General features: G+C 34.4%; 1 protein-coding gene across 2 annotated transcripts in view; it reads left to right on the top strand.

Annotated features, from left to right (window-relative positions):
* The first annotated feature begins 556 nt into the window (after positions 1-556).
* Positions 557-9,175, top strand: part of LOC145680773 (uncharacterized) — a 47,289-nt gene continuing 38,670 nt past the window's right edge. Inside the window, exon 1 of one of the 2 annotated variants that reach the window (XM_081751766.1) lies at positions 557-698. The gene's annotated coding sequence lies outside the window, so the exon portion shown is untranslated. Of the gene's footprint in view, positions 699-991; positions 1,011-9,175 lie in introns of those variants that run through there. The other variant, XM_081751767.1, reaches the window with a different exon arrangement.

The following is a 9,175-nucleotide window of genomic DNA, read 5'->3' as shown; positions in this document are numbered from 1 at the left end:
TGCACAATTTTGCGCTCTCTCAATCCGGCGCCAGGGGCAAAAGCCCCGCTTGCCCCCTAGTTACGTTACTGCTGTTATGCCCTTTAAACTAAAGGAGACGGATGATTAATGAGACTAGATCGTTATGAAATTAAATTTTCGTACTTTCCCTTAGGAATCGAACCCAGGACTACGTGAACGAAAAAGACACATTAGCGGGAAAGGCTAGGATCAGAGACATTTACCAATAAAATGAAAGATGTGATATTTCTGCTTAACTTAATAATTATTCCCTTTAGGTTAGGGAAGACGGCCAATTTACCAATTAAAATAGATCTCAGTAGACAACATGACATTCGTTACTGCAGTATAGCTCGTGTGTATTTTTATTTGAGCAATTTGAGAAAAAAAAAATATTTTGTAAACATAAAAATTGATAATGAGCGAAACTCAAGCAGTCCATTAATGTGAGACTGATACTGAAGTATACCTTCTTGAACCTATTCATTATGATATAAGCATATGGTTAATGAGATCTGTGGGCCTTATGTCATTGTTAGTAGGTACTTTCCGATGTTTAGTAAGTTTCTGGTAAGTTATTGGAAAACTTTAATGATCGACTGGCAGCACTGAAATTGTCTTGTTTTAACAAGTACAGGGAATTTCAAAATACGTAGTGAAAGTGCTTGTATATTTGATGATAATTGAGTAAAAGAAAAGTATGTATGTTACATTCATAATGTTACTTAATAGTATTTTTATTATAGTTTTGTTTTTGGTATGCCTAGAGTTGGATTTAAAATTGAAAACTTCTGTACAACTCTCCGTGTTTCATGTTCAATATCAGGGCAGGGATTCTTTTGACACTGGCTACGTTAATTCTAACCGTTCATGTTTGCGGTAATAGAGTCTATTATAATTTATAATCAATTTGAAATTTATTTCTATCGCTGTTATACAACCGGCTACTAGTAGATTATCGAACACAATTTTTGTTAATTTTGGCGACCTACATTTTTTACCCGTTAACGGTAGGTCCAAGTTGATTTTAGACCTCAAGGAATTTAGTAAGTTTACAATTAAAATTTGTTGCATAGGTGAAAGCTATATATGTATCGTTATCATTCCATTAGCATATAAATTTACTTCATGAATATAAAGTGATAATAAGTATAGAGATTAATTCTAATTATGGGGGCCAGATTTTGTTTCCATAACTATAACCTAATTTTGGTTAGGTTAGGAGTGCTGGTGTAATTGTAGCATCCTTATTTCGTAAGATCTACAGGTAAAATTCAATACTTTGAATAAAAAGACGTTTTTAAGGAATAAATTTCTGCAGGCGACATAAATACAAAGTAATAAGCTGTATTTCAGGCTTAGAAATGTAGGGTTGATAGTGTAAAATCGTAACAAGTGTTTTACGATGGATAAAATAAGTAAGATCCTATTTTCTACCGGCGATATATTTCTGCACATTGTACAGAATCTGTATTTTAAGTTTACAAATACAGCGTTACTAGTATGAAACCATGACAATTGCTATTGAAACTAGAATCATTACCAAAACCCACTTCTTTTCATTACCTTCCCTCACGCGCCAGCTCCCTTCGGACGCAGCCTCGCGCGGGCCCTCATGATTAGCCCTAGCCTGACTTTGTTAGATAGCATTCGTGCTTTTCACTGGCCACCTAGCGCATGCTGGTTTGTTTTTTCCAATGGAGGTTTTATGCCGCACGTCCGTAAGCTGTATTTATACGCAAATCTCAAAAGGATTGTAAATTTGCAACAATACTTCCGGTGGCACCCTTGAATTTTATCTATATCAAGGTAGATATTTTCATTTCTCCAAGCGAAAACATTTTGCTGGACAATAACAAGGAAATCAGTGAAAAAAAAAATTGGGTTCACTCGAACAGACGGTTCTACGAAATATAAAATTTATAGGTAAAATACGTCCTGAAATATTTTTTTTTTTTTTTTGAAGGAATGAGAGTGTGAATATAAGTAATTACTATCAGTACCCAGCATATTGAAATTAGTTTTGAGTGGTAGTGACAGTTTTGTACGTGTAAATGTGCTTTTCGAGTATCCTTGTTTATGCGTACATTCTCCGTCGGCGACGCGCCTGCTCCCTACGGACACACCCCCTCGCTTACGCTGCGCTCCTGCCGTAACTCAGATTAAAATGGCGTTTTTTTCTTTGTGGCCACGTAGTACAAGTTTGTTCGTGTTTTATGAGCTGTAGTTTTTATTCCATACGCCCACACTGTATTTATATTAACCCTTCCTAAAGTCAATCTACAAGTAGTAATTAGCTCATTTACTGTATGGTCTGCTAAAAGAAATACAAAGCTCTAACCTAACCTGAACATGTAAGAAATGTGTTATAATTGGGTAGAACTGTCTGCTCGAGTAATGCAAAAAAAAAAAAAAAAAAAAAAAAAAAATCAACAATTCTTCCTAGTAATTCGCCAAAAGTAAGTCAGTACGAGGTTAGGTTAGGTTAAGTTTGGTTACATTACGTTCTACTTACCTATATGATTTGTATAGATCGACAGAGGCTTTCAAAAGGGTGTGCACTATGCTCTCTTGTTTCCATATTGTTTCTCCATTTCATACACTGTATTTCTATTCCATTTACTTACGTTTCACTACCAACAACTTATTTCTTCTCTAAAATGTATGTTCTTTTAGCTACTTTTGTACCCCCGCGATTAGAATTAACCCTGAGTACAGTTATGATGTCGTATGTGGTGGAAGGGGAATGTATTCGTATCAGGATGATTTAGATAAGTTTACTTTAATATGAAGTTTACGGCTGTATGGAAAATGCTGGTCATATGTTGAAGTACTTAAAAGAAAATTTAGAGTTAGCCAGATACTCTGAAATAAGCCGTCAACATTACACAGATAGAATTTGATATACAGACCTGTATGTTTTTGGCCTTAAATTATAGTTATTGATAGTGTGAATTTATTCAAATCACTTAATTTTTTTAAAAAAAATAAAAATCGTTGATTAAAGTGAAAATAAGTAAAATCCCATTTCTGTTCGGTTATTTCGAATATGGAAGGTGATAATCATAATAGAATGAGACTCAAATGTACAGCACAATATGAAAATGAGTGTCGTGCAGAGGACGATTAGGGAAAATCCCGTTTTGAAGTTGATCGTCCCTCTGGTTTTCGACAAAAGGCGTAAGATTAGCTTATGCCAGAGATAAATGAGCATGCTGACAAAATATTAGCTTCTTTGCTGTACGTGACGTTTGGGCGCGAAGCCATTTGGGCCCCAGACGTTTGGGCGTGAGTTAAATTAAAAAGTCATTATGTTAGGCGCTGAGTACTAAGTTCGAGTCAAGATATCACAAGGTGTCTACTGTAGTGGAATTCCTTGAATTATGCGGAATTTTGTTTTACATACTAGAAATACTGGAATTTGAAAATTCTAAAAACTGAATTAACAATTAAATTTTGTAAATTTAAGTTTCAACCAAAGTTAAGTGTGCTTTTTATTTCATAACTTTTCAAGCCAAAGGTAAGTAGACCAGACTAGATATGATTGACTGCATTACGTACATAGCAGGGTGGAAAGAAATCATGATTTTTTAAAAAAAATCATTTTTGTTGATTTTTTTGATTTAAATCGATTTTTTTGATTTAAATCAAATCTTTCTCCTCGTATAATACAAGTCGCGAACTGAAGAAAAAGCATTAGGAATTAGTATTAAATGCTAATTATGCCATTTAAGTGAAAGTATTGGGGTTGCATTTTGAATATCCCCAATCGTTAACCTATATCAATCCAAAACAATGTTTCTTAACAATTTTAAATTATGGCTCTTTTTAAAGGTAAATTATAGACTTTCAGTCAAACAGCTACAGCACCATCCCTATTTATCCTAGGATCATGGTACATACATCACTCTCTTTAGAATAGAACAGCTTCTGAAACGGTAACATTCGCATTTCCTTATGTCCCTGAAGCGGGAAATTTTGAGAGTAATCGGCATATTTTTTTAAACTTTTTTTTTTAATTTTGATCCCCTCGGGATACCCCTGTGTTATCGCACAGATCTCAAAATTAACTGGGAAATAGTAAGGGGTGTACTAAATTTCAAGCTTCTATCTTCAGTAGTAAGGGTGAGGAAACTATTTAACAATGAGCTACGAGCATTCCCACAATGCCCCAGATGACCCGGATGTAATATAAAAATTTCCTCAGACATCCCTATTTATCCTAGGATAATGATTTGTACATTATTCTCTTCAGAATAAAACAAATTTTCAAACGGTACCCTTCAAATGCCTCCATCATGTATCTGGGGCGGGTAAATCACGAAAAAAAAAAAAGGAATTTTCTGTTAAAAATATTTTTTTTTTTTAATTTTTACCTCTGTGGACTCCTCCCCGTGTTTTAAAGCAGATATCTGAAACAAATCTGAAAAATACTGAAAGGTTCACTGAGTAAATGTGCGAAATTTCAATCTTGTCGGTGCAAAAGTAAGCCCACGAAAAATTATATTCTCCAAATACCTCAGATTCCCGGATAAAACAGAATCTCAGGTAACAGTTTTCTGAGACATCCCTATTTATCCTAGGAGCATAGTACGTACATCATTTTCTTGAGAATAAAACAGCCTTTCAAATGGTACCATTCATACTACTCCATCTGAGACGGGAAAATCACGAAAAAAGCTATTTTTTGTTAAAAATATCATTTTCTTTAAAACATTTTTGCCCCTCTGGACCCCGCTGTTTCCACGAAGAGATCTAACAACATCTGAAAATTATTAAGGGATACACTGAACGAGTGTGCAAAATTTCAGTCTTCTGAATGCAAAATGTAACCCGCCAAAAAGTAATAATACGCATACCAAAAAATATATTTTTAAATTTATGACGTCATCACACACTATGCCTCAACGCAGAAAGGCGTGAAAGCATATGTAACGTGTTCTAAAATGCCTGCAGTCTTGAAAAAAACCAAGTAAAGAGCCTTATTGGTACTTTTTTAATCGAATAATGAAGATTCTACCCTATCACCTAAAAACAGGTTATATAATTTAAAAGGTTAAGCATTACGGAAAAAGTACAGCAACATTTATCAAAATGACACTTTTTATCACGAAAGTTACTGATATTTGGCAGGGGCCTATTTTTAAAAACTCAGAACTAGCTTGCGGCATGAAATACATAAATTTCGCCTAAAATTATAAAATGAACAAAGAAAAGTGGAGAGGGAATAGGACCCTTCTAAATACGCCCTATTATCTGGCAACAAACAAACGGACACGCACAAAAAAGAATTTTCGTCTTAAATGTCGATGGTGATTTCCCCGTTGGAATAGTTAACGATTTTAAAACCCAAACCCAATGTTACGAAAAGAAGAAAGCAGAACTACTCAGTTACCTGTTCAAAACGGGATTTTCCCTAATCATCCTCTGCATGACACTTGTTTTCATGCTATACTGTACATTTGAGTCTCATTGTATTATGATTATTAACTTCCATAATCGAAATAACAGAACAGAAACGGGATTTTACTTATTTTCACTTTAAATTAATTTATTTCGGAATTCGATTTAAATCAACGATTTTTATTAAAAAAATCAAGTGATTTAAATCTTGATTTAAATCGTGATTTAAATCAGACTGATTTAAATCAATCCACCCTGGTACATAGTGAGCCTATTCCATTAAAAAACTTACAGCAGAACTTCTACTGTAGTTATGCAATAAGTGTGAATGTCAAACACATTTCTAGTGGCTAAGGACCAATATATGTACACTTAACTATTATTTTTCACGTTGAAATCGTTCTTTTTTTCCTTTCGCCACTTTCTTTAGTGCAGATTAAATGCTTAAAATGGGACGAAAAAAAAAGTGTGTTAAGTTTTGATTTTTATATTGGAATGTTAATAAAAAAAAGTGATACCAGAAATACGGCATACTACAGTTCCTAAACTCAATGTCTTAGACATCCTGTATTAACATCTTTCCCACAACTCGATTAGCATTTTTAGATTTCTGGGCTCTCGGCATCTAAGGCTATTTAGCCCGTCACGTTTGAGGGGGCACACTATCCGGGGAAAGGGAAGGAAGGAAGCGGCCTGGACCTATAAATTAGGTACCACCTCGGCATTTGCCTGGTGTGAATGAGGAAAACCTCATTCAGGGTGGCTGGCATGAAAGAGCGTGTTACACTTTTTCGACCCAGTGCCCCTACCGGGAATAGAACCCGGGACCGAAGGCGAGAGCGTTAGCGACTACGCTACGCGGGGCCACTTCTCAACTATAGTGCGCGGAAATCTTTTATTGGTAGATTTTTATTGGACTTAAGGAAGAGAAGAGTTTGGCAAACGTAATACGAAAGAAAACAAATTTTAATATTCATAAGTATGTAATTACTACCTTTTTCAAAAAAAATACAAAAATTAAATCATTATCTTTTAATTAACATTAAGAAAATTATTATTAGTTCGTGTTTCCTTCATTTCCTAGCTTTCTTATATAATACAAAAATTAGATCAACATTAGATCAGAAGTACAAGAATCGTGAACAACCGAAATATCAATCCATGACGAGGTTAGGCAACAAGTGTCACAAACGCATTAAACTATTTAATTTAGATGAATAAATAAGATAGAAAATAGATAGATAAATGAGGTGAGATAAAGATAGAAGTGTAGGAAATGTATATGTATCTTGATTCGCGCTTAGTTTTCAGTACCTAGCTTACTTTACATTTCGTAAATTGTGATTTTTACTATGCACCTCGCGCCCAAACGTCCTGTCCCGCTTCTTTGCTGTCTTCCGCCAGTAGCACCTTTCACCGTGTGACTTACCGCTAAATTGAAAACTTTCTCCACGTTTCTTTAGGTACTTGCTTACCGCACTTCGTGTACTTTGTTGTTAGATTTATTAATCCATGAGTTTCATACATTTTTAAAAAATTATACTCATTATCACTGCTTGATAACATTTACTCATATTACAAACCATCTAGAAAAGTATTTTCTACATATGTATAGGATATGTGTGAATAGTTCAAAGCCAAAGTCATCTGAAACAATTCATTTCTTATATATATTGATACGGCATGCAAACTGAATTAAATCGCTGTATTTCTGATTCAGTACACTAACTTGGATTAAATTAAATCCAGTGTACTCTGTAATTTTTTTTTTTCTTTTTGGAATTGTCCATTTGTTTTAGTAATGTGCGTAAGTCTCCAATGATATGTATGCAGTTGAGTATCTTTTTGTCCTTCTCAAATGACTCTTAAAATGGTTACAAGCAGGGTGCATTGATTTAAATCAGTCTGATTTAAATCGAATTCCGAAATAAATTAATTTAAAGTGAAAATAAGTAAAATTCCGTTTCTGTTCTGTTATTTCGATTATGGAAGTTAGTAATCGTAATACAATGAGACTCAAATGTACAGTACGGTATGGTATGAAAAGTGTCATGCAGAGGATGATTAGGGAAAATCCCGTAACGGAGCAATCCGCTTTATTCTTTTCGTAACATTGGGTTTGGGTTTCAAAATCGTTAACTATTCCAGCGGGGAAATCACCATCGACATTTAAGACGAAAATTCTTTTTTGTGCGTGTCTGTTTGTTTGTTCCCAAATAATAGGGCGTATTTAGAGGGGTGCTATCCCCTCTCCAGATTTTTTTTTTTTTTTGTTAATTTTATAACTTTAGGCGAAATTTATGTATTCCATGCCGCAAGCTAGTTCTGAGTTTTTAAAAGTAGGCCCCTGCCAAATATCAGTAACTTTTGTGAAAAAAAGTGTGATTTTGATAAACGTTGCTGTACTTTTTCCTTAATGCTTAACTTTTTAAATTATATCACCTATTTTTAGGTGATAGGAATCTTCATTATTCGATTTAAAAAGTACCAATAAGGCTTTTTAATTCGTTTTCTTCAAAATGGAGGCATTTTAGAACATGTTGCATATGCTTTCACGCCTTTCTGCGTTGAGGCATAGTGTGTGATGACGTCATAAATTTAAAAAGATATTTTTTGTTATGCGTATTATTATTATTTTTTAGCGGTTACATTTCGCATTCAGAAGACTGAAATTTTGGACACTCGTTCAGTGCACCCCTTAATAATTTTCAGATGTTTTCATATCTGCGTGGAAACCGCGGGGTCCGGAGGGGCAAAAATGTTTTTTAAGAAAAGGATATTTTTAACAAAAATACTTTCTTCGCGATTTTCCTGCCTCAGATGGAGACATATGAATGGTACCATTTGAAGGGCTGTTCTATTCTGAAGAAAATGATGTACGTACTATGCTCCTAGGATGAATAGGGATGTCTCAGGAAACTGTTATCTGAGATCCTGTTTTATACGGGAATCTGGGGTATTTGGGGAATATTATTTTTCGCGGGCTTACTTTTGGACCTACAAGATTGAAATTTTGCACATTTAGTCAGTGCACCCCTCAGTAATTTTCAGATTTGTTTCAGATCTCTGCCTTAAAACAGGTGGAGGGGTCCACACAGGTAAGAATTTAAAAAAAAAAAAAAAAAAAAAAAAAAAAACGATATTCTTAACAGGAAATTTCTTTTTTCGTGATTTACCCGTTCCAGGTACATAATGGAGACATTTGAAGGGTACCGTTTGAAAATTTGTTTTATTCTGAAGAGAATAATGTACAAATCATGATCCTAGGATAAATAGAGATGTCTGAGGAAATTTTTATATTACATCCGGGTCATCTGGGGCATTGTGGGAAAGTTCTTAGCTCATTGTTAAATAGTTTTCTCACCCTTACTACTCAAGATAGAAGCTTGAAATTTAGTACACCCCTTAGTATTTCCCAGTTGATTTTGAGATCTGTGCGTTAACACAGGGAAATCCAGAGGGGATCAAACTTTTTAAAAAAAAAGTTAAAAAAATGCCGATTACTCTCAAAATTTCCCGCTTCAGGGACATGATAGAGAAATGTGAATGTTACCGTTTCAAAAGCTGTTCTATTCTAAAGAGAGTGATGTATGTACCATGATCCTAGGATAAATAGGGATGATGCTATAGCTACTTGACTGAAAGTCTATAATTTACCTTTAAAAAGACCCATAATTTAAGAGTCTTAAGAAACATTGTTTGGGGTTGATATAGTTTAACGATTGGGGATAATTCAAAATTCAACCCCAATACTTTCACTTAAATTGCATAA

Source organism: Thermobia domestica, chromosome 3, assembly GCF_964235325.1.
Source record: "Thermobia domestica chromosome 3, izTheDome1.hap1.1, whole genome shotgun sequence".
Classification (NCBI taxonomy): domain Eukaryota; kingdom Metazoa; phylum Arthropoda; class Insecta; order Zygentoma; family Lepismatidae; genus Thermobia; species Thermobia domestica.
Note: the sequence above shows the minus strand (reverse complement) of the source record. Positions and strands in the feature narration are given on the sequence as shown.